The sequence below is a fragment of the Gorilla gorilla genome, chromosome 8 (genome assembly GCF_029281585.2).
Source record: "Gorilla gorilla gorilla isolate KB3781 chromosome 8, NHGRI_mGorGor1-v2.1_pri, whole genome shotgun sequence".
In the NCBI taxonomy this organism is placed as follows: Eukaryota; Metazoa; Chordata; class Mammalia; order Primates; family Hominidae; genus Gorilla; species Gorilla gorilla.
This window is the reverse complement of record NC_073232.2, coordinates 34682634-34708743: the sequence shown is the minus strand read 5'-3', so window position 1 is coordinate 34708743 and position 26110 is coordinate 34682634. Positions and strand designations below refer to the sequence as shown.

The 26110-nt window shown below is 43.8% G+C and overlaps 1 protein-coding gene and 1 long non-coding RNA gene across 3 annotated transcripts in view; one reads left to right on the top strand and one right to left on the bottom strand.

Moving 5' to 3' along the window:
* The window catches only part of LOC101140681 (uncharacterized), an 80395-nt gene that overhangs the window by 10001 nt on the left and 44284 nt on the right, over positions 1-26110 (bottom strand). The window contains exons 3-4 of one of the 2 annotated variants that reach the window (XR_008668776.1): positions 25658-25748; positions 5982-6529 (exon numbers count right to left, since the gene is read on the bottom strand). This is a non-coding gene — a long non-coding RNA (uncharacterized lncRNA). Of the gene's footprint in view, positions 1-5981; positions 6530-22304; positions 22760-25657; positions 25749-26110 lie in introns of those variants that run through there. The other variant, XR_002007473.3, reaches the window with a different exon arrangement.
* LOC109028431 (uncharacterized) overlaps positions 1-26110 on the top strand; it is a 98228-nt gene that overhangs the window by 52445 nt on the left and 19673 nt on the right. The gene's annotated exons all lie outside the window — the stretch shown is intronic.

The window sequence follows — 26110 nt, the reverse complement described above, 5'->3', positions numbered from 1 at the left end:
CAATTGATTGTTGTATTTTGACCATGTACTTTGTGATCTTGCTAAATTCACTGAATTCTGGTAAGTTATTTGTAGATTCCTTAGGATTCTTTTCATGCGCGACTGTGTGAAGAGACCACCAAACAGGCTTTGTGTGAGCAACAAGGCTGTTTATTTCACCTGGGTGCAGGCGGGCTGAGTCTGAAAAGAGAGTCAGTGAAGGGAGATAGGGGTGGGGCCGTTTTATAGGATTTGGGTAGGCAAAGGAAAATTACAGTCAAAGGGGGGTTGTTCTCTGGCGGGCAGGAGTGGGGGTCACAAAGTGCTCAGTAGGGGAGCTTTTGAGCCAGGATGAGCCAGGAGAAGGAATTTCAAAAGATAATGTCATCAGTTAAGGCAGGAACAGGCCATTTTCATTTCTTTTTTGGTGGAATGTCATCAGTTAAGGCAGGAACCGGCCATCTGGATGTGTACGTGCAGGTCACAGGGGATATGATGGCTTAGCTTAGGCTCAGAGGCCTGACATTCCTGTCTTCTTAAATTAATAAGAAAAATAAAATGAAATAGTGGTAAAGTGTTGGTATGGCAAAAATTTGGGGGGATGGTATGGAGAGATAATGGGCGATGTTTCTCAGGGCTGCTTCGAGCGGGATTAGGGGCGGCGTGGGAACCTAGAGTGGGAGAGATTAAGCTGAAGGAAGATTTTGTGGTAAGGGGTGATATTGTGGATTGTTAGAAGAAACATTTGTCATTTAGAATTATTGGTGATGGCATGGATATGGTTTTGTATGAATTGAAAAACTAAATAGAATAAGAGAAGGAGAAAAACAGGTATTAAAGGTCTAAGAATTGGGAGGACCCAGGACATCTAATTAGAGAGTGCCTAAGGAGATTCAGCATAGTCCTGCCAGCAAAGATTATTTATTTATTTCAAGAGTTAACAGTGGCAGTTTGGGGATAGTACCAGGAGATATCAGCTGTGATGGCTTGGAGAAACAGTGTAAACCAGCAGTGTAAACAAGAGCAGGGCATGTATGAGTAGTTGAGAACGGTGAATAGGAGTATGACTAGACAGAAGATAGTAGGGATGACAAGTTTTTTGGGGCACAGTCCAAGTTGGTCTGGTGTCTGGAATGAGACTGGGGCTTAATAAAAAGGAGCATCTATACAGGACCTTAAATGGGCTGTACCTTGTAGCATTCCGAGGACAGGCCTGAATTCTGAGAAGGGAAAATGGTAAAAGTATTGTCCAGTTCTTTTTAAGTTGGTGGCTGAGCTTGGTGAGGTGTGTTTTTAAAAGATTATTAGTCCATTCTACCTTTCCTGAAGACTGAGGACTGTAAGGGATATAAAGGTTTCACTGAATACCAAGAGCCTGTAAAAATGCTTGGCTGATTTGATAATAAAGGCTGGTCCGTTACCAGACTGTATAGAAGTGGGAAGGCCAAACCGAGGAATTATGTCTGACAGAAGGGAAGAAATGACTGCGGTGGCCTTCTCAGACCTTGTGGGAAAGGCCTCTACCTATCTAGTGAAAGTGTCCACCTAGACTAAGAGATATTTTAGGTTTCTGACTCGGAGCATGTGAGTAAAGTCAATTTGCCAGTCCTGGGCAGGGACAAATCCTTGTGCTTGATGTGTAGGAAAGGGAGGGGGCCTGAACAATCCCTGAGGGGTAGTAGAATAGCAGATGGAACACTGAGAAATGATCTTCTTGAGGATAGATTTCCATGATGGAAAGGAAATGAGAGGTTCTAAGAGACGGGCTAACGGCTTGTAACCTACATGGAAGAGGTTATGAAATGACGACAGAATAGAATGGGCCTGTGAGGCTGGAAGGATGTATTTTCCTTGGTCTAAGAACTATTTGCCTTGTGTGGGAAGAGATTGATAGGTGGAAGTTTCAGTGGGGGTGTAGGTGGGAGTGACTGATGTGAAGGGGAAAAATTGGCCATGAGGGACAGGAGTTGGAAAGCTAGCTGCTTGTCTAGCCACCTTATCAGCATAAGCGTTGCCTAGAGCAATGGGATCTGATGCCTTTTTGATGGCCTTTGCAGTGAATGACTCCAGCTTCCTTTGGAAGTAAAACGGCCTTAAGCAGAGTTTTTATTAAAGAGGCATTAATGATGGAGGACCTTTGTGTAGTGAGGACACCTCTTTCAGCCTATGTAACAGCATGATGGTGCAGAATATGAAAGGCATATTTAGAGTCAGTATAAATATTGACATGTATTCTTTTTGCAAGAGTGAGGGCTTGAGTTAAGGCAACTAATTTGGCTTGCTGAGAGGTAGTGGAGTGGGGCAGAGCGGTAGCCTCAATGATAGATGTGGAAGATACTATAGCATAGTCTGCCTTTGCTGGTGAGTGGCAATTAGGTCTGGTGGAACTGCTATCAATAAACTAAATGTGATCAGGGTGAGGAACAGGAAAGAAGGAAATATGGGGAAATGGGGTGAATGTCAGGTGGATCAGAGAGATACAGTCATGAGGGTCAGGTGTGGTATCCAGAATAATGTGGGAGACCAGATTGAAGTCTGTGCCAGGAACAATGGTAACTGTGGGAGACTTAACAAAGAGTGAGTACAGCTGAAGGAGCCAGGGAGCAGAAAGTATATGCGTCAGGTGTGAGGAAGAAAACAGATTTTGGAAGTTATGAGAACTGTAGAGAGTGAGTTGAGCATAGTCTGTGATTTTTAGGGCCTCTAAAAGTATTAGGGTGGCAGCAGCTGCCGCACACAGACTTGAGGGCTAGGCAAAACAACAGTAAGTTCAAGTTGTTTGGATAAAAAGGCTATAGGGCGCGGTCCCAGTTCTTGTGTAAGAATTCTGACTGCACAGCCCTGCACTTCAGCTGTGGGTAATGAAAAGGGTTGGGATAAGTCAGGGAGAGCTAGAGTGGGGGCAGTCTCTAAAGCTGTCTTCAAGGAATGGAAAGAGGAGTGGGGAAAGGATTTAGGATCTATGGGGTCCACTAAGTTTCCTTTTGTGAGTTTATATAATGGTTTTGTTAGGATGGCAAAACCAGGTATCTAAAGTTGAAAGTATCTAACCACGCCTAGGAAGGAAAGGAGTTGTCGTTTTGTAGAAGGTGCTGGGGTTTGAGAGATCAGTCGAACACTATCAGCAGGGAGAGCATGTGTGTTTTCATGAGAATTATGCTGAGATAGGTAACAGATGAAGAAGGAATTTGGGCTTGGCTGAAGTAATGGGGGCTGTTTGTGAAGCCTTGCAGCAGTACAGCCCAGGTAATTTGCTGAGCCTAATGGGTGTCAGGGACAGTCCAAGTGAAAGCGAAGGGAGGCTGGGATGAAGGGTGCAAAGGAATAGTAAAGAAAGCATGCTTGAGATCCAGAACAGAATAATGGGTTGTAGAGGGAGGTATTGAGGATAGGAGAGTATATGGGTTTGGCACCACAGGGTGGATAGGCAAAACAATTCGGTTGATAAGGCGCAGATCCTGAACTAATCTGTAAGTCTTGTCTGGTTTTAGGACAGGTAAAATGGGGGAATTGTAAGGAGAGTTTATAGGCTTTAAAAGGCCATGCTGTAACAGGGGAGTGATAACAGGCTTTAATCCTTTTAAGGCGTGCTGTGGGATGGGATATTGGCATTGAGCAGGGTAAGAGTGATTAGGTTTTAATGGGATGGTAAAGGGTGCATGATCAGTCACTAAGGAGGGAGTAGAGGTGTCTTATACTTGTGGGTTAAGGTGGGGAGATACTAGGGGAGGATGTGAAGGAGGCTTTGAACTGGGGGAAAAGGTGGCAATGAGGTGTGGCTGTAGCCTAGGAATAGTCAGGGAAGCAGATAATTTAGTTAAAGTGTCTCCACCTAATAAGGGAACTGGGCAGGTGGGGATAACTAAAAAGGAGTGCTTAAAAGAGTATTGTCTAAGTTGGCACCAGAGTTGGGGAGTTTTAAGAGGTTTAGAAGACTGGCTGTCAATACCCACAACAGTTATGGAGGCAAGGGAAACAGGCCCTTGAAAAGAAGGTAATGTGGAGTCAGTAGCCCCTGTATTGATTAAGAAGGGGACAGACTTACTTTCCACTGTGAGAGTTACTTAAAGCTCAGCATCTGTGATGGTCTGGGGGCTTCTGAGGCGATGGGGCAGTGTCAGTCTTCAGCCGCTAAGCTGAGAAGATCTGGGAAGGAGTCAGTCAGAGAGCCTTGGGCCAGAGTTCCAGGGGCTCTGGGAGTGGCTGCCAGGTGAGTTGAACAGTCTGATTTTCAGTGGGGTCCCACACAGACGGGATATGGCTTAGGAGGAATCCTGGCTGTGGGCATCCCTTGGCCCAGTGACCAGATTTCTGGCATTTGTAGCAAGCTCCTGGGGGAGGAGGTTCTGGAGGAACCCCTGGCAGCTGTGGTTCAGGTGTTTGGAGTTCTTGTGTGCTGGAGATGTGGCTGGGGTTTGTCTTACAGTGGAGGCAAGGAATTGCAACTCAGAAATACACTGCTATTTAGCTGCCTCTACTCTATTATTATACACCTTGAAGGTGAGGTTAATTAAGTCCTGTTGTGGGGTTTGAGGGCTGGAATTTAATTTTTGGAGTTTTATTTAATGTCAGGAGCAGATTGGGTAATCAAATGTATATTGAGAATAAAATGGCCTTTTGACTTTTTAGGGTCTAGGGCTGTAAAGCGTCTCAGGGTTGCTGCCAAATGAGCCATGAACTGGGCTGGGTTTTTCATATTTGATGAAAGAGCCTAAATGCTCACTGATTTGGGAGAGGTCAGATAAAGAAAAAGGAGCATTAACTTTGACTATGCCTTTAGCTTCAGCCACCTTTTTAAGAGGAAATTGCTGGGCGGGTGGGGGAGGGCTATTCACAGAATGAAACTGTAAACTGGACAGGGTGTGAGGAGGGGAGGTGATAAAAAGATTATAGGGTGGAGGAGTGGAGGCTGAGGAAGAATTGGGACTTAGCCTGGTGAGGAGCAGCCTGGGGAGGAGGGAAGAGGTCAGATGGGTCTGTAGAAAAGGATTTGAAAGACTCAGTGATGCTTGGGGTTGGGACTGAGGGGACAGGCAGGAGGGAAAGAAGGAAGATTTGGGACGAGTTGCACTGGGCACAGAGACTAGGGAGGGACTGATGTGTAAAAGAATGCCTGGGTGTCAGGCACCTCAGACCGTTTGCCTATTTTACAACAAGAATTATTTAGATCTTGCAGGATGGAAAAATTGAAAGTGCCGTTTTCTGGCTATTTGGAACTACTGCCGAGTTTGTATTGGGGTCAAGTGGCATTGCAGAAGAAAATAAGGCATTTAGGTTTTAGGTCAGGTGTGAGTTGAAGAGGTTTTAAGTTCTTGAGAGCACAGGCTAAGGGAGACGGAGGAATGGAGGGTGGAAGGTTGCTTATAGTGAAGGAAGCAAGCCTAGAGAAGAGAGAGAGTAGAGACACGGAGGGAAGGGGTTCGGGGGTTCTAACCCTCCAGAAAAGTGGGAAAGGGGTCGGGGCATGGAAATAAGGGGTTGGGGCGCAGAGATAAGAGGTTGGGGTGTGGAAATAAGGGATCGGGGCGCAGAGATGAGGTCGGGGAGCGGAAATAAGGGATCGGGGGTTCTTGTCCCCAGAAAAGCAGAGAAGGGGTAGAGACACGGAGAGAAGGGGTTGGGGGGTTCTTGCCCTCTAGAAAAGGGGGAAGTGGTAGAGACACGGAGAGAAGGGGTTGGGGAGTTCTTGCCCCCTAGAAAAGCGGTACTTGCCGCTAAGGGTGAAGGACCAAGGCAGGCGTCCCCGTGTGGTCAGACACCTCTGAAACGTGGGTGAATAATCAGAGAGGCGTCCCTGCAATGATTAAACACCAAGGGAAGGCTGCCTTCCTGAGTCTGTGACCGGCGCCAGAGTTTTGAGTCCACAGATAAAACGTGTCTCCTTTGTCTCTATTGAAATTAAGAGAAGGGAGAGATTGAAGGGTGGCGCCAAGATTGAAAGGAGAAAGAGGTTGAGGGATAGTGAGAGAGGTTGGAGAAGAGGGTAAGAAGAGGCCGCTTACCTGATTTAAAATTGGTGAGATGTTCCTTGGGCTGGTGGGTCTAAGGACTTGAGGTCGTAGGTGGATCTTTTTCACGGAGCAAAGAGCAGGAGGACAGGGGATTGATCTCCCAAGGGAGGTCTCCGGATCTGAGTCACGGCACCAAATTTCATGTGCGTCCATGTGAAGAGACCACCAAACAGGCTATGTGTGAGCAACAATGCTGTTTATTTCACCTGGGTGCAGGCAGGCTGAGTCTGAAAAGACAGTCAGTGAAGGGAGATAGGGGTGGGGCCGTTTTATAGGATTTGGGTAGGTAAAGGAAAATTACAGTCAAAAGGGGGTTGTTCTCTGGCGGGCAGGAGTGGGGGTCACAAGGTGCTCAGTAGGGGAGCTTTTGAGCCAGGATGAGCCAGGAGAAGGAATTTCACAAGATAATGTCATCAGTTAAGGCAGGAACAGGCCATTTTCATTTCTTTTTTGGTGGAATGTCATCAGTTAAGGCAGGAACAGGCCATTTTCATTTCTTTTTTGGTGGAATGTCATCAGTTAAGGCAGGAACCGGCCATCTGGATGTGTACATGCAGGTCACAAAGGATATGATGGCTTAGCTTAGGCTCAGAGGCCTGACAATTCTCTACATAAATATCACATTATCTGCAAACAAACACAGTTTTACTTTTACTTCCTTCTTTCCAAACTTTCTTCCTCCCTCCCTTTCTTCCTTCTGTCTCTTTTAAAATTGTTTATTTGTTTAAGTTTACCTTGTTTTAGTAGCTCCAACCTCTTGTATAATGTTGAATTGAAGTTGTGAGAGCAGATATTCTTGATTTTTTTCCTCCAAATTAAGAAGGAAATAGTTCAATATTTCATCATGTATGTTAACAGTAGTGGTTTTCGTACTGACCATTATGACGTTGAGGAAGTTCACTTCTATTCCTAGTTTGCTATGAGTTTTTGTCACGAATGACGTTAATTTAGTCAAATGTTTTTGTTCATATATTAAGACAATCGTGTTGTTTTTCCTCCCTCATCTGTCAATGTAGTGAATTATCTGAGTGGTTTTCTATTGTTAAATCAGCTTTGCATTCCGTGGATAAACTCTCCTTGGTCATGACGTAATATTATTTTTATATACTGCTGGATTTGATTTTCTAATATTGTTAGGAACTTTTGCATCTATGTTCATGAGAGACATTTTCTGAAATTTTCTTTTCTGATTTGTCAGATTTTGGTATCAGAGTGATGCTGGCCTCATAAAATGAGTTGGGAAGTGTTCCTTTTTCTATTTTGTGAGGGTTTTGGTAAGATTGATTCTTATTTCAGTGTTTGATAGAATTCACCATCTGAAACTGCCTAGGACTGTATCCTTTATGGAAATGTTAGTTATTGTAAATTAAATTTCTTTAGTAGATACAGGGTATTCTGATTCAATATTACTTCCTGGATCAATTTTGAAATATGTCATTTAATTTAAATTGACATATTTATTAGCATATAATTGTCCATAATATTTTTTATTATCCTTTTCATGTTTGTAGGATAAGCAGTTATATTTCCTCTTTCATTCCTAATTCTAGATATTTTGTATGTGTGTGACTGGTTTTTTATGAGTTTATTAATGCAATTACTCTTTTCAAAGGAATAATTTTTGGCTTTATTATTTTTTCTTTATTTCTTATTTCATTGCTTTCTGCGTTTATCTTTATTATTTTCTTTCTACTACTTAATTTGGTTCAATTTGAATTTTTCAGCATCCTGAGAAGAAATATAACTGATATAAATTTTTTCTTTTCTACATATTTAAAGTGATAAACTTCCCTCTAAGCATTGCGCCTCAGATTTTGCTATGTTGTATTTTCTATTCTCATTCAGTTCAAAATATTTTCTAATTTCACCTGTAATTTTATTAACATCAATTAGCTTTTTAAAAAATGAAACGTGGACATTTTCTAGATGTTCTTTTCTTATTGGTTTCTGATTTAGGGCCATTATTGGAGAATATAGTCTGTAAAATTGTAATCTTTTAAAATGTATTAAGACTTTTAAAGTCTGATATATGGTCAATAATGGTTCCATGTACAGCTAAAAGTATTTATATTCTGAACTTGTGTATTAGCTCAGGCTGCCATAAAAATACAATAGCTTAAATAAAAGAAATTGGCCAGGTGCAGTACCTCGTGACTGTAATCCCCACACTTTCAGAGGCCAAGGCGGGCAGATCACCTGAGGTTGGGGGTTTGAGACCAGCCTGGACAACATGGTGAAACCCCGTCGCTACTAAAATACAAAACGTTGCCAGGTGTGGTGGTGCATGCCTGTAATCCCAGCTACTCGTGAGGCTGAGGCAGGAGAATTGCTTCAACCGGGGAGTGAAGGTTGCAGTGAGCCAAGATCGTGCCATTGCACTCCAGCCTGGCCAACAGAGTGAGACTCTGTCAAAAAAAAAAAAAAAAAAAAAAGGAATACATGGATTAGATAGACCTGGAGCCAAAGGAGTTGACCAGCAGTCCCACCTTAACACATGGACAGAGTGTGTGCTGGTTGGTCTCTAAAGTAAAACTGAGGCCTGGGTACTAAGGAATGCAGGCTGTATGGAAAACAGGTGAAAGCCACAGGTGTTCATGACATGTGTATTTTTAACTGTTTTTTTTTGAAAGAAGATACCTGGATTTCTTCTGTATAAGTAAATAAAATGAGGTTTGGCCATATTAAATAGCTCAGGCTCTTTCTATTCTGATCGCTTCCTCAAAAAACAGCTTGTGTTTTATCTTTATTCTCCTTGCATATAGCACAATTATACTAACCTACTGTAAGCATTCCCTGTATTTGTTCAGTCAAAATACAGTCATCCTTTGGTGTCTGTGGGGGGTTCTAGGACCTCCCACGAATACCCAAATCCACAGATGCTCAAGTCCCTTAAATGCAAATTCTACACCATTGTAAAATGATGTATTTTTAAGTGTTTATTTGTGGGTGTGTAGACAAAAGGGAAAATAGTAATGTTTGCAAATATGTAGTGTTGCACATAACCTACGCATATCCTCCCAAATCCTCTAAGTCATCTCTAGATTACTTATAATACCTAACACAATGTAAATGCTATGTAAATAATGGTTATACTTATTGTTTAGGGAATAATGACAAGAAGAAAAAGTCTATATGTAAACAGTACAGACGGATTTTTTTTTCAAATATTTTTGACCCATGTTTGGTTGAATCCACGGAGGCAGGATGCACCCACATGGAGGAGGATCAACTGTTATCTCATTAAGAAGAATCTTGGCTGGACACAGTGACTCTCGCCTATAATCACAGCACTTTGGGAGGCCGAAGTGGGTGGATTACTGGAGGTCAGGAGTTCAAGAACAGCCTGGACAACATGGTGAAATCCCATCTCTATTAAAAATACAAAATCAGCCGGGCATGGTGGCATGTACCTGTAATCCCAGCTACTTGGGAGGCTGAGGCAGGAGAATCGCTTGAACCTGGGAGGCAGAGGTTGCAGTGAGCCGAGATTGTGCCACTGCACTCCAGCCTGGGCAACAAGAGTTAGACTCCGTCTCAATAAATAAATAAATAAATAAATAAATAAATAAAATAATAAAAAAAACTTTAATAATATTGGCCACAAGATGTCCCCACAGCTTTAAAAGATACTTTTTCCATCTAGACAGGCCTTTTCATATTTCAATTGATTGTATGCCCGTAAGAAATCAGTTATTAAACGTTCAGAATAGTAGACATCTTCAAACTAGACTTCAAGTAATAGTCCCAAATGCTAAATGTATATTTATCCTTTAAAGGTTCATATTAAACTATGGTTTTCCTAAATTGCAGGGATTCTTTGAGGCCACCTTGAATTATTTTTTATTTTTTATTTTTTATTTTTTTGAGACAGAATCTCGCTCTTGTTGCACTGGCTGGCGTGCAATGCAATGGCGCGATCTGGACTTACTGCAACCTCTGCCTGCTGGGTTCAAGCGATTCTCCTGCCTCAGCCTCCCCAGTAGCTGGATTTCAGGCACATGCCACCATGCCCAGCTAATTTTTGTATTTTTAGTGGAGACGGGGTTTCACCATGTTGTCCAGGCTGGTCTAGAACTCCTGACCTCAGGTGATCCACTCGCCTTGGCCTCCCAAAGTGCTGGGATTACAGGAGTGAGCCACCATGCCTGACCTTGAATTCTTAAGTGAGTGGAAAATGCTACTGCTGTCACATGGTGTTTACAGCTCTATTATGGTCTGTAAAAGCTAATTAAAACTGAAGAAGGGTGAAAGAAAAGTATGTCCTGTCAATGTTTACTGCAAGATAAAGAGGAATATAAAAATATTGTATTGTTTTGTTATAAACACGTGCTCTGGAGACTGCTGAGTGAGTCTAGACTGCAATTCTGGAGACTTCCATCACATTTACCAAACACATTGAAATTGGGGTTACTCTGAGCTACCAACAAGGACTGGTTCTCTTCCCTGCAGGTACATTGCGGACACCCAAATCATTACAGGCAGTCTAACTTGTTGCTTCAAGGATCTCTTAAGTGGAAAACATTCTGGAAATAACCTCTAAACATCACGTATACTTGAGTTGGAGGGGCAAAAACAGATAGGCTAGAAGGACTGGAAAGGTTCTAGAGGCAAATTTTTATGATGACATATAGAAGAAGACATACAGGAGAACAAGAGTTTTTCTTTAGTTGACTTAGAAAGTTTTCTTTTTAAAAAATGCTTTTGATTTAATTACTGATTAAGAGTAACATTACAGAAAATATAGTAATCCCCTCTTATCTGACAGTGATATGTGCCAAGCCCACTAGTGGATGCCTGAAACCATGGATAGTGCTGAATGCCATATACATGACTATAGTATACTATATATACTACTGTATGTTTTTCTCTTATACATGCATACTTATGATAAAGTTTAATTTATAAATTAGGCACAATAAGAAATTAACAACCATAGCTAATAATAAAATAGAACGATTATAACAATATACTGTGATAACATGTATATGAATGTGTTGTCTCTCTCAGAATATCATATTGTACTGTACTTATCTATTTTTGGACCACAGTTGACTGTGGGTAACAGAAACCATGAACAGTGAAACTGTGGACAGAGGAAGAGGCTACTGTGTAGGTACATGTTGACTGAGTCTCTATTTTAAAATGGACAGGATGAGTGATGTGGTTTGGATCTGTGTCCCCACAAAATCTCACGTCAAATTGTAATCCCCAGTGTTGGAGGTGGGTCCTGGTGGGAGGTGATTGGATCGGGGGGTGAATTTCTCATGAATACTTTAGTACCGTCCCCTTGGTGCTATTCTCATGGTGGTGAGTTCTCACGATACCCTGTTGTTGAAACGTGTGTGGCACCTTCCCCCCCACTCTGTCTCGCCCTGCTCCTGCCATGTAAGACGTGACTGCTTCCCTTTTGCCTTCTGCTGTGATCATAAGTTTCCTGAGGCCTCCTCAGAAGCTGAGCAGATGCCAGCACCATGCTTCCTGTACAGCCTGTGGAACTGGGAGCCAATGAAACCTCTTTTCTTTATAAATTACCCAGTTTCAGGTATTTCTTTAGAGCAATGTGAGAACAGACTGATACAGTGAGAGACTTAAATGTTCTCATTATTTTTTTTAATCCACTGACAGGCAGTGTTATAGGTTTGTATGTGTTCCCTGCTAAATTCATATGTTGAGGTCCTAACTTCCAGTACCTCAAATGGTGACCTTATTTGGAAATAGGGTCATTGCAGATGTAATTAGTTAGATGAGGTCATGCTGGAGTAGGGTGGGCTCTTAATCCAATATGACTGGTGTTCTTGTAAAAAGGGGAAATTTGGACACAGAAATGCACCCAGGGAGAATGACATGTTATTCAGCCCCAAGCCAGGGAACTACCAGAAGCTAGGAGAGAGGTCGAAAACAGATTCTTTCCTAACATCTTCAGAAGGAACCAACCCTGCCAATGCCTTGATCTCCAGGACTATGAGACAATGCATTTCTGCTGTTAAGCATACAGTTTGCAGTGCTTTGTTATGGCAGCCCTAGCAAAGTAATGCAGGCAGTAATTGACTTAAGGAACTGGTTCATGTTCATAATAAAACATAAACAGTATGTCGATTGATTATGTTGCTAATTGCCTTTCTTTTTATTGATAGATATCCTCATTTGGTAGTTAGTCATTATGTAGCCATGATTTTAATTTAATATTTCCCTGGGAAGCATATGTTAAATAATTTTCTCTAGAGTCATAAGTAGATTTGAGTTTCCAATCCTACTAATTAATATAATTTTAGAATCATCCAGGATATCCACTCTTTTTATAGATGAGGAAATTAAGGTGGAGAGGTTTTAGGACAACGCTTATCTACGTCAGAGTTTTCTGTCCCCAAGGAAGTAAAGTGGGAAACTTTGCGTATCTCCTTCATTTTGACTGTTTGCATCACAATGGAAGGTTAGAGTTTTTAGTCATGGAGGGAAACAGACATAGTCTGGGTACTATTGAAATGTGAGTGATATGGTTTTGCTCTACATCCCCACTCAAATCTCACCTTGAATTGTAGTAATCCCCACGTGTTGTGGGAGAGACCAGGTGGGAGGTAATTGAATCACCAGGACAGGTTTTTCCCATGCTGCTCTTGTAATAGTGAATAAATCTCACGAGATCTGATGATTTTATAAAGGGGAGTTCCCCCGCATAAGCTCTCTCTTTCCTGCTGCCATGTAAGACGTCCCTTGCTCTTCCACCATGATTGTGAGGCCTCCCCAGCCATGTGGAACTGTGAGTCAATTAAACTTCTTTTCTTTGTAAATTACCCAGTCTTGGGTATGTCTTTATTAGCAGTGTGAGACCAGACTAATACAGTGAGTGCACTATGAGTGCTATGACAAGCAGAGTGTAGATGAAAGAAGACCTAGAAACCCTGAAACCAAGCTTTTATCAGTGACTTATCTAGAGGCAGCACAGAGCCTCCTTATTGTCATCCAGTCTGTCTGTGTTTGGTGTTTTTCCCTTACCTAAGAGTAGATTGAACTATATTTGGGCTGGGCACGGTGGCTTATGCCTGTAATCTCAGCACTTCGGGAGGCTGATGTTGGTGGATCACAAGGTCAAGAGATCAAGACCATCCTGGCCAACGTGGTGAAACCCTGTGTCTACTAAAAATAGAAAAATTAGCCGGGAGTGGTGGCTGGCGCCTGTAGTCCCAGCTACTTGGGGGACTGAGGCAGGAGAATTGCTTGAACCCGGGAGGCAGAGATTGCAGTGAGCCGAGATTGTACCACTGCACTCCAGCCTGGGAAACAGAGCAAGACTCCGTCTCAAGAAAAAAAAAAAGAAAAAAGAAAACACAAAAACCCCAAAACAAAATCTCTTTGCCCAAATTCCAGCCCCTTTCAAGCCTTCTCTGCCATATATATGTGCATTCCACTCTACTCCACCTCTGCGGCCTCGTCTTTGCTTTGCTCAGACCTACATTTCTGTTACCGATTGAATTGTGCCCTCCAAAATTCATACGTTGAAGTGCTAACCCCAGTCCCTCAGAATGTGACTGTATTTGGATAAGTTATTCAAAGAGGTAATCAAGGTAAAAGGAGACCACTAGGGTCGGCCCTGATCCCATATGACTGGTGTCTTTATAATAAGACACAGACACTCAGAGGGAGGCCCACGTGATGACACAGGGAGAAGACGGCTGTCTGCAAGCCCCCGCAAGACACCTCCGAAGGAATTTCCCCTCCCACACCTTGATTAGGCTTCTACTCTCCAGGACTGCGAGAACATTAATTTCTGTTGTTTTATGCCACTCAATTTCTGGCAGTTTGTTATGACCCCCTAAATGCACTAATACAACTTCCTTGAAGACCCAGTCAGCTTTTAACAGCCACATTATTTCCCACTCACTCAGGACATAGCATATATTAGACAATTTTTATTTTTACCCTTAGACTGTATCCCCAGTTCCAAGCCTTGGACTTTCGCAGTGCACTGTTGTTGGTAGAGGTAAATCATAAGAAAAACACAATATTTTATACACACACACACACACACACACACACACACATTCAATATAGCTGAGTTTGTTATTGGATTCTATCTCCAGCTAACATGGAAGAAGTAACCATTGTGAGTTCAATGCTTTTCATCTTTTCTGGAGTCTGGAGCTGGTCCTCCAGTCCCAAGTTCAAAGTATCATCACCTGGTCCCTTCCCAACAGGTAATTAATTATGGCACCTCTTAATCACAGGAAATGTGATAAACCCGCCTATCGTTCCCTAATGATAGGCAATAAGCATTGTTGGAAGCATGCTATTTATCCACCCAGGTTATATATTTCCATGATAGCAGAAGTTTTCTGGAAGCCAGGTTTTAATGCAGGCAGACTACTTTAATTTTAAGAGCTGTGGCAGAACCAGCAGTGTGTGGTTGTATCCCATGAGGCCTTTCAGTGTCTCCAAGCACAGGGGTGTATTGAAGGGACCAGGCAGGCCATCTTGGCTTCTGAAAACCTGGTGATGGCCTTGGATTGTTGTAAGAAGTTGAAACAATCCTCCAAAGATGTCTGCATCCTGATCTGGAACCTGTGGATATGTTACTTTACATGGCAAAAGGAACTTTGCAGGGAGGTTAAGCTAAGGTTCTTGAGATGAGAGATGATTTTGAATTATCTGGATGGACCCAGTGTGAACCAAGCATCCCTAAAAGTGAAGGAGGGAGGCAGGAGGCAGGGAGCGAGAGATGTGACTGATGGCAGAGCAAAGATCAGAGTGATGAGCCGAAGAATGCAGGTGGCCTCTGGAAGCTGGAAAAGGGAAGGAATGGGTTTTCCCCTGGAATCTCTAGAAGGAATGCAGTTCTGTCCACACCTTGATTTAAGCCCGTAAAACCCATTTTTGACTTCTGACCTCTGGAACCATGAGATAATAAATCTGTGTTGTTTTAAACCACTAAGGTTATGGTAGTTTGTTACTGAAGCCACAGGAAACTAACACAGATGTCCGGTAACTGGGTTGCTCAGCTGTGCCTCTGCAATGCGGGACTTGTAAAACCTGAGCAAAGTGGGAGCCTAGAACCCCAAGCAGCTCCTCTCCAGAGCCCAGTCCCCCAGCACACTCGGTTTAGCTCATGATGTCCTGGGAAGACCTTTTCTGTTCTGTGGATGCTTGTAAAAAGCATTTGATTAATCTGATCTAATCGTCTGATCTTTCTAGTCATCTAATAAATCAAACCAGAGCAAACTGGTCTGCTGCCTGCTTGATCTGATTATTGGACTAAATTGATTGATTAATTTGGTAAATGAATTCACAGTGATGCATGAATGGCTGTCAGTGCCTAAATGAATTACCTCATTTAGAAATTATCAGGTTCTTTTCTTTTTCTTTTCGAAACTTTAGGATAAAATGTTAGACACAAAACCAGCTGGGGAGCTGTGTGGTCATTTCGTTTTTGCTGTTGAAGAGGGGTGAGGATGTGGAAGCAGCATCAAGAGGAGAGGGGAGGATTAAGCGACCACTGGCCCCGGCTCACTTGTAAGACTACAATAGAGGAAACAGGTGGTGGAAGAAGACATAATGCTGAGACTCAGGGTGACCAGCCCTAAGGTCCTGGATTTCATTCACTTCAGTGCATTTCTAAGACTCTTGTTTGAATTCTATTCCTGGGCAGAGATGTATCATAACTCCATGTACATGATAAATACACTGTGGCCTTCAAGTGAGATTTCTACCTAGGCCCGCCCAACACATCTGAGTCTATACATTTCAATGCCAGTGGGGCCTGGCTGGTACCTACATGACGGACGTGAGGTCGGTGGGAACTACTGTGAGGTAGTCACTGCCTGCCCTGGTATGCTTACTCCACCCTCGGGCCACCAGTGTTTGACCTCTGGGCATGTGATTAGAGATGACGCATGCAAAATGGTAGTGATGAAGGTGATGGTGATGATATTAATCTCATTGGTGCCAGTGAGACAGCCACATCCCTGAACAGATGTTAAGTGGTTCCCCTCCCATTTTTAAATTCTTTTCTTCCCCCTCTTTTTTTTTATTTTTAATTTAGAGACAGGGTCTTGCTCTGTCGCCCAGGCTAGAGTGCAGAGGCACCACCCTAGCTCACTGTAACTTAAAGTCTTGGGCTCAAAGGATTTTCCGGCTTCAGCCTCCCAAGTAGCTAGGTCTACAGGAGAGTGTCACCACGCCTGGTTAATATTTTAATTTTTTTTTTGTTAGAGATGGGGTCTAATTTTTTTTTTTTTTTGGTTAGAAATGGAGTCTTGCTGTGTTGTCCAGGCTGGTCTCAAACTCCTGGGCTTAAGAGACAGTCCTTCTTTGGCCTCCCAAAGTGCTGGAATTCAGGCATGAGCCACCACACCTGACCTCTGCTCCCTCTTCTTTGGCTCATTCTTTCTTCATTTTCTTGTCTCTTTTCAAGCAAACCATTGCCTTCCCAAGTCTTTCAGGTTTAACTATCTCCAGAGTACCCACTAACTTCAGGCTAAAATCCAAACTGACAAATCTTACAGCAAAACATCTTTGAACCACACTCAAGCCTGTATTTGTCTCACATAAAACCTTAGGGAGGGGCTTTATGGTGCAGCCCTGTTTGTTATAGGTGTGTAAATGGGAATCCAGGAAAAGACAGGGCCTCTCTCAGCATATCTGGGTTGCAAGGGTGTGGGCAGCAGCAATAAAAACACGTAGGGCTATGATCCTGGCTGCTACATGAGTGCCCCCTTGATCCCATCCAACCTCTTCCATCAGGTCAAGTGAGGATGGTGAGATAAGGTCTTGGAAGTCCTGTTCCCTGAGGTCCTCTTCCCATGGAAAGCCGAGGATGCAGAGCTAGACTAAACGTGAGTAGATCTGTGCATAGGTGGAGTTAGGAGGAGATGGTCTTGCAGAGTCTCCCAAACACCAGCCCTTGGGGTTGACTGGTGTTTCTCAAGCACCCAAAAGATTTTGGGTGAAGTCAGGCAGGAGTGCCATCTGTAGGAACAACGTGGCAACAACTTTCATGGTTTGATGGCTGAGGACCAGATTCCTCATCCGGATCCCAAAGCACTGTTTATATTCCCAACTAACTCAGACATGACCCTAGGAAACATGGGTCACGCCGGACACCATGGCTTTCGACTGAGATTAAGTTTCTGCAATCTAGTGGAGTACGGGCTTGCAATTCAATGAGATGGCATTTTAGAAAAACATCCCGGAGAACCTGTCTCCTCTAGTGAATAAGAATGCAGATTCTGTTCACAGACTACCAAATTTAGTACCTCAGCTCTGCCTCTTTACCTGTGTGTTGTTGAGCAAGTGACTTGAAATCCTTGTGCCTTCATTGTTTTAATTCAGAAAGTGAGTCTAATAGTACCTACCTTATAGGGTTTTTCAGTTACTACACTTGAAACCTTCAATAAATATTTGCAACAAGCCACTGCCAATAGCAGCAAAAACCTGAATTTGAGACCTGCAATTGACACATAATATGTTAGGATTTATTAGCTTGTGAGGGAGGTGTGTTAGGCCATTCTTGCATTGCTATAAAGAAATACCTGAGGCCGGGCACGGTGGCTCACGCCTGTAATCCCAGCACTTTGGGAGGCTGAGGCGGGTGGATCACGAGGTCAAGAGATTCAGACCATCCTGGCCAACATGGGGAAACCCTGTCTTTACTAAAAAATACAAAAATTAGCTTGGTGCGGTGGCGTGTGCCTGTGGTCCCAGCTATTCAGGAGCCTGAGGCAGGAGAATCGCTTGAACCAGGAGGCAGATGTTGCAGTGAGCCGAGATTACACCACTGTACTTCAGCCTGCTGGTGACAGAGAGAGACTCCATCTCAAAAAAAAAAAAAAAAAAAAAAAAAAGAAAAGAAAAAAGAGAGAAAAAAAAGAAATACCTGAGACTGAATAATTTATAAGAAAGGGGGTTTAATTTTTAATTGGCTCACGCTTCTACTGTGTGTACAGGAAGCACAGCACCAGCATCAGTTTCTGAAGAGGCCTCAGGAAGTTTACAATCAAGGTGGAAGGCGAAGGAGTAGTAGGAATGTCACATGGTGAAAGCAGGAACAAGAAAGAGAGAAGGGGGAGGTCCCAGACTTTTAAACAACCAGATCTCCCAAGAACACACTATCGTAAGGGCAGCAACAAGCCATGAGAGATCTGGCCCCATGATCCAATCACCTCCTGCCAGGCCCCACCTCCAACACTGGGGATTACAATTCAACATGAGATTTGGAGAGCACAGCCAAACTGTATCAGGAGGGAACACACTTCATTAAGTCCACGAATTTTCTCTATCATGGACGCACATTGTGGTGACACCAAGAGAGAACAGATACAGATGTCGCGCTTATTTTTAAAAGTTAATCTTGACAGTGTAAGACTGGCATCTGGGAAGAGGCCCCGTGCATCTTCTCTAATGCTGTGAATTCTGTCTTAAACCTTCAGTTAGATTTGAGCCCCACAGCCTGTGTCCAGAGGAGAGCAAACCTGGATGGCAAGGAGGATGTATAGGTATCAGGTAGATGTTTCATGGACAGCCCATAATTTTTAAGAATAGACAAGGCAAATATGTCTGGAACGGATATGGAGTGAAAGAAAGTGGGAGCCACAGGCTGTAAGAACTGACCAACTAGCACATCTTTGGAATGTGAGGATTGCAGTACCTCTGCAAGCCACTTAGGTTACATTTGCACAGTTTTAATTCAGACGACATCTCCCATTTCATTGCTAGTTTTTGTTGATCTGGAGGGAGAAATCAGTCACTAAAGACAAATTATAGATATAGACATAGAGAAAATAGTTGTATAGAAATATGAATTATTCGCATTCAATAATAATGAGAATAGCTAATTTACTAAGCATTTTTCTAGGAGCTAGGTTTGTTCTAAGACTTTTACAAGTATCTACTCATCTAATCTTTTTTTGTTTTGTTTTGTTTTTTGAGACAGGGTCTCACTCTGTTGCCCAAGCTGGAGTGCAGTGGCACGATCTCAGCTGACTGCAGCCTCCGCTTCTCGGGTTCAAGTGATTCTCCCACCTTAGCCTCCCAAGTAGCTGGGACCACCAGGCCTGGCTAATTTTTGTATTTTTTGGTAGAGATGGGATTTCACCATGTTGTCCTGGCTCATCTCCAACTCCTGACCTCAAGTGATCCACCCACCTCAGCCTCCCAAAGTGCTGGGATTACAGGTGTGAGCCACTGCATGGGCCTCATCTAATCCTTAAAAAATATATATTTTTTTCTACTGATGAGAAAACTGAGGCTCAAAGAGGCCAGGTAACTTACCTTATATCACTTACAGCTGTAAATGGTGAAGCCTGGAATCAAATATAACCAAATGGTTATGACACACTCGTAACAACAGTTTGAACTATGGAAGCAAGAGAAAAAACAAATGGCTCTATGCATTAACTACTGCTGTGTAATAAAATTCCCCAAAACACAATGGCTTAAAAAAACAAACACGGGCACGGTGGCTCATGCCTGTAATCCCAGCACTTTGAGAGGCCGAGGCAGGCGGATCACGAGGTCAAGAGATCGAGAGCATCCTGGCCAACACGGTGAAACCCCATCTCTATTAAAAGTGTAAAAATTAGCTGGGGGTGGTGGCAGGCACCTGTAGTCCCAGCTACTTGGGAGGCTGAGGCAGGAGAATCGCTTGAACCCAGGAGGCGGAGGTTGCAGTGAGCCAAGATCACGCCACTGCACTCCAGCCTGGGCGACAGAGCGAGATGCCATCTCAAAAAAACAGAACAAAACAAAACACTTGTTTTCTGATAGCTTCTGTGGAATGGAACTCCAGGCCCAGCCCAACTGGGTCCTGTGGCTCTGGGTCCCTCATGAGGTTATGGTGAGGCTGCCGGGTGAGGCTGTGGTAATCTCCAGGCTCTAGTGGGGCTGAAATGGCCACTTCCCGGCCCTCTCTCCTGGCTGCTGGCAGGTCTCAGTTCCTCACCACGTGGGCCTCTCCCAAGGCTGTCTGCCTGTCCTGAAATGGCAGTTGGAGATTGCAGTGTCAAAAAGTTAGACAGCACCCAAGACAGAACCCCTTTGTGACATGGGATGATACGGCATCATTTCCTGTGTATTCCAATCATTATTAGAAGCAAATCGTTAAGTCCAGGCCATACTGAAGGGGAAGGATTACAAGGGCAGGGATACTCAGAGGTGGTGTCCCTGGGGGTCTTTTAGAGACTGCCTGTTACAGTAGCCTTTGGAAATTGGAAAACCTAATATGAACAGTACAGCTAAATGTTAGCTCTAAATTGTCAGAAATGCTTCCCCCAGATTTTCCAATAAGAAGGCATTTTTTTGTTTTGTTTTCCTTTTTTTACAGAATTGCGATAATCTTACATTTATATCTTTATTAAAACATAAACTCAAGAGGCTGAGACAAGATTGTTGAGGCCAGGAATTCGAGACCAGCCTGGACAACATAGTGAGACCTTGTCTCTTAAAAAAACACACACACACACACACACAGAATTATTCTCTATTTTTGCATTTGTTTGACATTTCCCCAAGTAAGCTGTGTTGAGTAGAAAGGGGTGCATAAAGCAAGGTCTTTGCACTCTATGGAGCCCATAGTTTCCCACGTTGGAGAACTGCCCCACTAATTTGAGAGTTGAGCTCTTCTTTCTTTTTTTTTTTGACAGAGTCTCACTCTGGCACAATCTCGGCTCTCTGCAGCCTCCCCCTCCTGGGTTCAAGCAATTCTCATGCCTCAGCCTCCTGAGTAGCTGGGATTATAGGTGCCCGCCACCACACCTGGCTAATTTTTTTATTTTTAGTAGAGACAGAGTTTCATCATGTTGGCCAGGCTGGGGATTGAGCTCTTCTTGTTGGAAGATGAGGAAATAGCAAAGGTCGAAGCCCTCCCTTGCTCTACCTCTCTTCAGCCTGGGAGACCTTCCCATTTCCTGGCAGCAGCTATCCCTTTCTATTCAGTCACACCTCAAGTCCCTGCCATTTCATGGTGCTGCATTAAAACTAGGTCAAGCTGCTCTTTCATTAAAATGTCCCCCCAAATATACCTCCGTCCATTCCAGAATGGTTTTTCCAAGCCTGGTCAGTCAGTGAGAATGCCTGAGGAGCCTTGGGGGTTGCCATGGTAACCGCCAGATCAGCCGGGAGATGAGGCTGCATGGGTTAAACAAGCTCTCTTCCTCGCAGGCCACGCGGGGCTGCTCGGGCGGGAGACCCCGGTTGGGTTCTGGAGCCTGGAGCCAGCCTGGGATGCCCCAAGCATACAGGGCAGCAGGGAGGCCCAGCCAAGGAGCTGCGGCAGGAAGCGGGTCAGAGCCGGGCATCTGGAGGGGCAGATCGTGCCACTCAGCAGCCCGGCCCTCCCTGGGGACTGCGAGGCAGGACCAGCCTTCTGCACTACAGGTCACCCCAGCTTCACCCTCCCTGTCTCAGAATTCCCCAATCTGAGTGTGCCATTAATTTAACATCTCATGCACACAATTTCTCTTGAATAAGTAAGCAGGGTTGGGTAGAAAGGGGTGCATGAAGCAAGGACTTGCTACGTATGGATCCCATTAAAAAAAGTGCACTGGGCCGGGCGCCGTGGCTCACGCCTGTAGTCCAAGCACTTTGGGAGGCCGGGGCGGGTGGATCACCTGAAGTCAGGGGTTCGAGACCAGCCTGGCCAACATTGGCGAAACCCTGTCTCTACTAAAAATACAAAAAATTAGCCTGGCGTGGTGGCGGGCGCCTGTAATCCCAGCTACTCGGGTGGCTGAGGCACGAGACTTGCTTGAACCCAGGGGTCAGAAGCTGCAGTGAGCCAAGATCCTCTACTGCACTCCAGCCTGGGCGATAGAGTGAGATGTGGCAAAGAAAGAAAGAAAAAGAAAAAAGTGTGCATTGCTCTTTCCTGCAAGAAAGGCAGTGTTTTGTAGCACGTCTGCGTCTCCACAGGTCCTGTGTTTTCTGTCTCTGGCTCTTTATTTTTAACGCAACCTAAATAATTATTTTTCTTTCTGACAAGATGTTCACTGCCATCTGCTGACCAAACTCAGTTACTGCACATACAACTGCAAACCTGAGAGCGAGAAGAGAATAGAGTGTATTGCCTGTCCTAATGCCTCTGAATTAATTGAAACTTAGATAAATGTCTCTATTTAAATATGATCATTGTGGTATTAAGATCAGAAGAAAAATGATGTTACAGTATAGCTTGATAGAATATTGGAAAAATAGAAAAGCAGAACACAAATGACACGTCATTGAGTTAATACCAAAAGACATCCATCATTTTTCCTTCTCAGATGTGTGAACGAAAGGCAAATGTCACAAATACAATGCTTTTTCTGAAACATTCTGAAACATTTAAATGAAAATATTACCATTTAATGCTTTAAGGAGGACAGGAAAAATTTAGACACCATGAAATAAAATCAAGGGAAAATGAATCATTAGGATCGACCCTAACAGGGTCTTGGTTTTGGAGTCAGTGGCTGAGAAGAGAAGCCCAGATGGAGAGCATGCTGCCCTCAACATTGCACAAATGGGCCACGCATGGTGGCTCAGGCCTGTAACCCCAGCACTTTGGGAGGCCAAGGCAGGCGGATCACGTGAGATCAGGAGTTTGAGACCAGCCTGGCCAACATGGTGAAACCCTGTCTCGACTAAAAATGCAAAAATTAGCTTGGCATGATGGTGCACACCTGTAATCCCAGCTACTCGGGAGGGTAAGGCAGGAGAATCGCTTGAACCTGCGAGGTGGAGGTTGTGGTGAGCCGAGATCACGCCACTGCACTCCAGCCTGGGCAACAAGAGTGAGACTTCATCTAAAAAAAAAAAAAGCACAAATAAATGGAAGCCACATACCATATGTACAACATATAAAGTTATAAATTGAGCTCCATACTGTTACATAGAATATGTTTTGTCCTCCTACCTTGGCAAACAGTGCTTCCTAAGGACATGAAATACAACGTTTGAATTCAGAACTTGGGTTCCTCCGTGTGAAGTACCAGAATATCACCTCACAAGGAGAACCAGCCTCCACTCCCCCAGCCTGTGACCTTGCGCCTTCTCTTCTCACTCCCGGCTCCCTCCTGCTTGGAGAGGTGACTAATGATGGGTGGACATCCCAGCTTCATATTCAAGTTCTACTGCAGCCCTCCAGTCCCTCAGCTTGCAGAGCACACCCCAGAAGCCTGCTTGGCCCTCCAGAAGGTGGACCCTGGAAAGAGGCAGGCAGTGATGCTAGAAGTGGGCTTGGGACTATAGGAGTAGATCATTCCAGGGTCCCAGGTACTGGAGGGTGTGGTCTAGAAGGAGGTGCATGGATTCTGGGGGACATGGCCCTTTGGTCCCTTGGAATCATCACCTAGTGGTGACCAGCCTGGCTGGAGAAGGGCAGAGAGCATCTTCTAGAACGTGGCACTAGGGCCAGGGGCTCCTCTGCCAGCATTTACAGGAAGGACTGATGTGACAGGAGGTAGGAGGCAGGAAGGCATGACAGTAAGCTGAGATTGGGAATGTTCTCTTCCCCCACCTCCTTCCCAACCTTTCTTGATCCTCCTCAAATAACACCCACTCTTCAGTTATTCATGCTCAGACACCTGGACTGTCTCCTGTATCACATCATCAAAACTCCTCTGCCTAGCATTTCAGGTTTGTGTCATTTGCCTTTTGTTCACCTTTCTGCAGGGGCAAGAGGATGGATGCTGTTTAAAATGAACTCAGTTAGTTTTTTTGTTCATGTTTCCTGTTTTTCCAGTGGCCTTATCAAGCCAAGACACTGCAACTTTTAAAAACGTTTCAACAGAGATATCCTTAAAATGATCTACATGATCTGGTCCCTGAGTTTAATCTTCCTGACTTCATCTCCTACTTCTGTCCCCTTTGGTTTTGAGAGTGTGACCGGATCTGCAACCTTAGTTTGTGCACACATCGCTCCCTCCAGGACACACAAGCACATTCATAACAGACACAGCCAGGCAGACATGGCTACTAGCAGAACTTCCACATCCTTCCTACATTGGTTTGCTAGGGCTCCCATTACAAGACCTCACAGACTGGGTGGTTTGAACAACAGAAATGTATTTTCTCGCAGCTCTGGAGGCTAGAAGCTCAAGATCAAGGTGTTGACAGGTTTGATTTCTCCTGAGGCCTCTCTCCTTGGCTTGCAGATGGCTGCCTTCTCCCTGTGTCCTCACACGGCCTTTCCTCTGCACATGCACAGGCCTGGTGTCTCTCCCTCTTAAAAGGACACCAGTTGTATGAGAATAATGACCTCTTTAAACACCCTCTCTCCAAATACAGTCACATTCTGAGGTTCTGGAGATTAGGACTTCCAGATAAGCATGTTAAAGGGAGAAGAATCCAACCCATAATACTTTCCTACTTGTGTTAGGCCATTCTCGTATTGCTATAAAGAAATTCCTGAGACTGGGTAATCTATAAAGAAAAGAGTTTTAATGGTCTTGTGGTTCTGCAGGCTGTACAGGAAGCAGCATCAGCTTCTGGAGAGGTCTCAGGGAATTTATAACCATGGCAGAAGGTAAAGGAGGAGAGAAGCGTCAAAAACGGCGGGAGCAGGAGAAAGACAGAGGGGCCAGGGGGAGACGCTACATACTTTTAAGAACCAGATCTCACGAGAACACATTCACTATTGCCACAACAGTACCAAGGGGGATGGTGTTAAACTATTCAGGAAAAACCGCCCCTGTGATCCGATCACCTCCCACCAGGCACCACCTCCAACATTAGGGATTATAATTGGACATGAGATTCGGTGGGGACACAGATCCAGACTATATCACTACTTAAAGAAGATGTTTAAAATAACATCAACAAGTAAGGGAAGGAATGCTCATGAAAAATGTCCCGGAATGAAGAAAGGAAAGACCGGACACATAAAAAGAAGTCATCCGCTTAATCCTTTCATTCCTGGGGCTTTGAACTGCATGCTTTCATGGAGTCACACAAAGAAGGGGGGCACAGAGGCCAATGGCTAAGAGTGACCAGAGGGGGGGATCCTGTGGCTCATCCTCAGCACCTCCAAATCCAATAAATATGTATTCATATTTCTTTCTGACTTTTGTTATAAGTTTTATGCCTTAAGGTACTTGCTTTCCTGGGCCTCTGTACTTCCATTCTTTTATGGCACCGGCACTATTTCTTACCACCCACCTCACAAGCTCGTTTTCTGGCAATCTTCAGTCCATTCATAGCACAAGGCTCCATCCTTTACTATCTGTTCTTGTCACTCTATGTACTTTCCCTGGGTGCCCCATGTTACATGGCTTCAACTGCAACTTTGATGCAAATAATTCCTATTTCTGTCCCTAGCATTGAGGTACCCATGACACGTCACCCACTTGGATGAAACATGGGACCTTCACACTCAGCACTTTCGAAGTCAGATTCATCACCTTCCTCCCCTAACCCGCTCCCTGTTCTCTATTCCATGTTATCAGCATCAGTACCAGCCAGAAAGCCCAGAGCCAAAGTGCACATCTCCTTCTCACTGAGTCCCAGCCTCAGACATTCACCAACACATATTAATTCTTTTTGTTATCAGTTATATTTCATCCCTCCCTCTCCATATTCGTGCTTTTGTTTCTGATTTTGTTGTCCAGACAACTGCACTTTCTTTTTGCCTCCTTTCTGCTCACCTTCCCTCTATTCATTTGTTCTTAATATTTAAAACACATTGGCCAGGCACAGTGGCTCACCTCTGTAGTCCCAACACTTTGAGAGGCCCAGGAGAGTCTCTTGAGTCCAGGAGTTTGAGACCAGCCTCGTCAACATAGCAGGATACCATGTCTATAAAAAAATAAAAATGAAAAAGAAAAACATTAAATATACAAGAATTCACAATTTTGTTGGTCACATTTGGTTGAATTCTTATTAAATAAAATGTAAATTAAACTTTTTGAAGTGAACAACTAATTTGTCTCACCAAAGTTATTCCATTATCTTTTGAAGCAACTACTATATTGTAAACTTTAATTTTTGTAACAGTTACATGTCTGTATTTTTTGTATCCAGAACAAGCAAAACATACTATTGTTTTCAATGTATATAAATGGTATTATGTACATATTAAATGCCATTTTAAATTTTATCATTTTAAGATTTATCCTTGTCCATGTATATGTGTATACAACGTATATGATGTGTCTGTG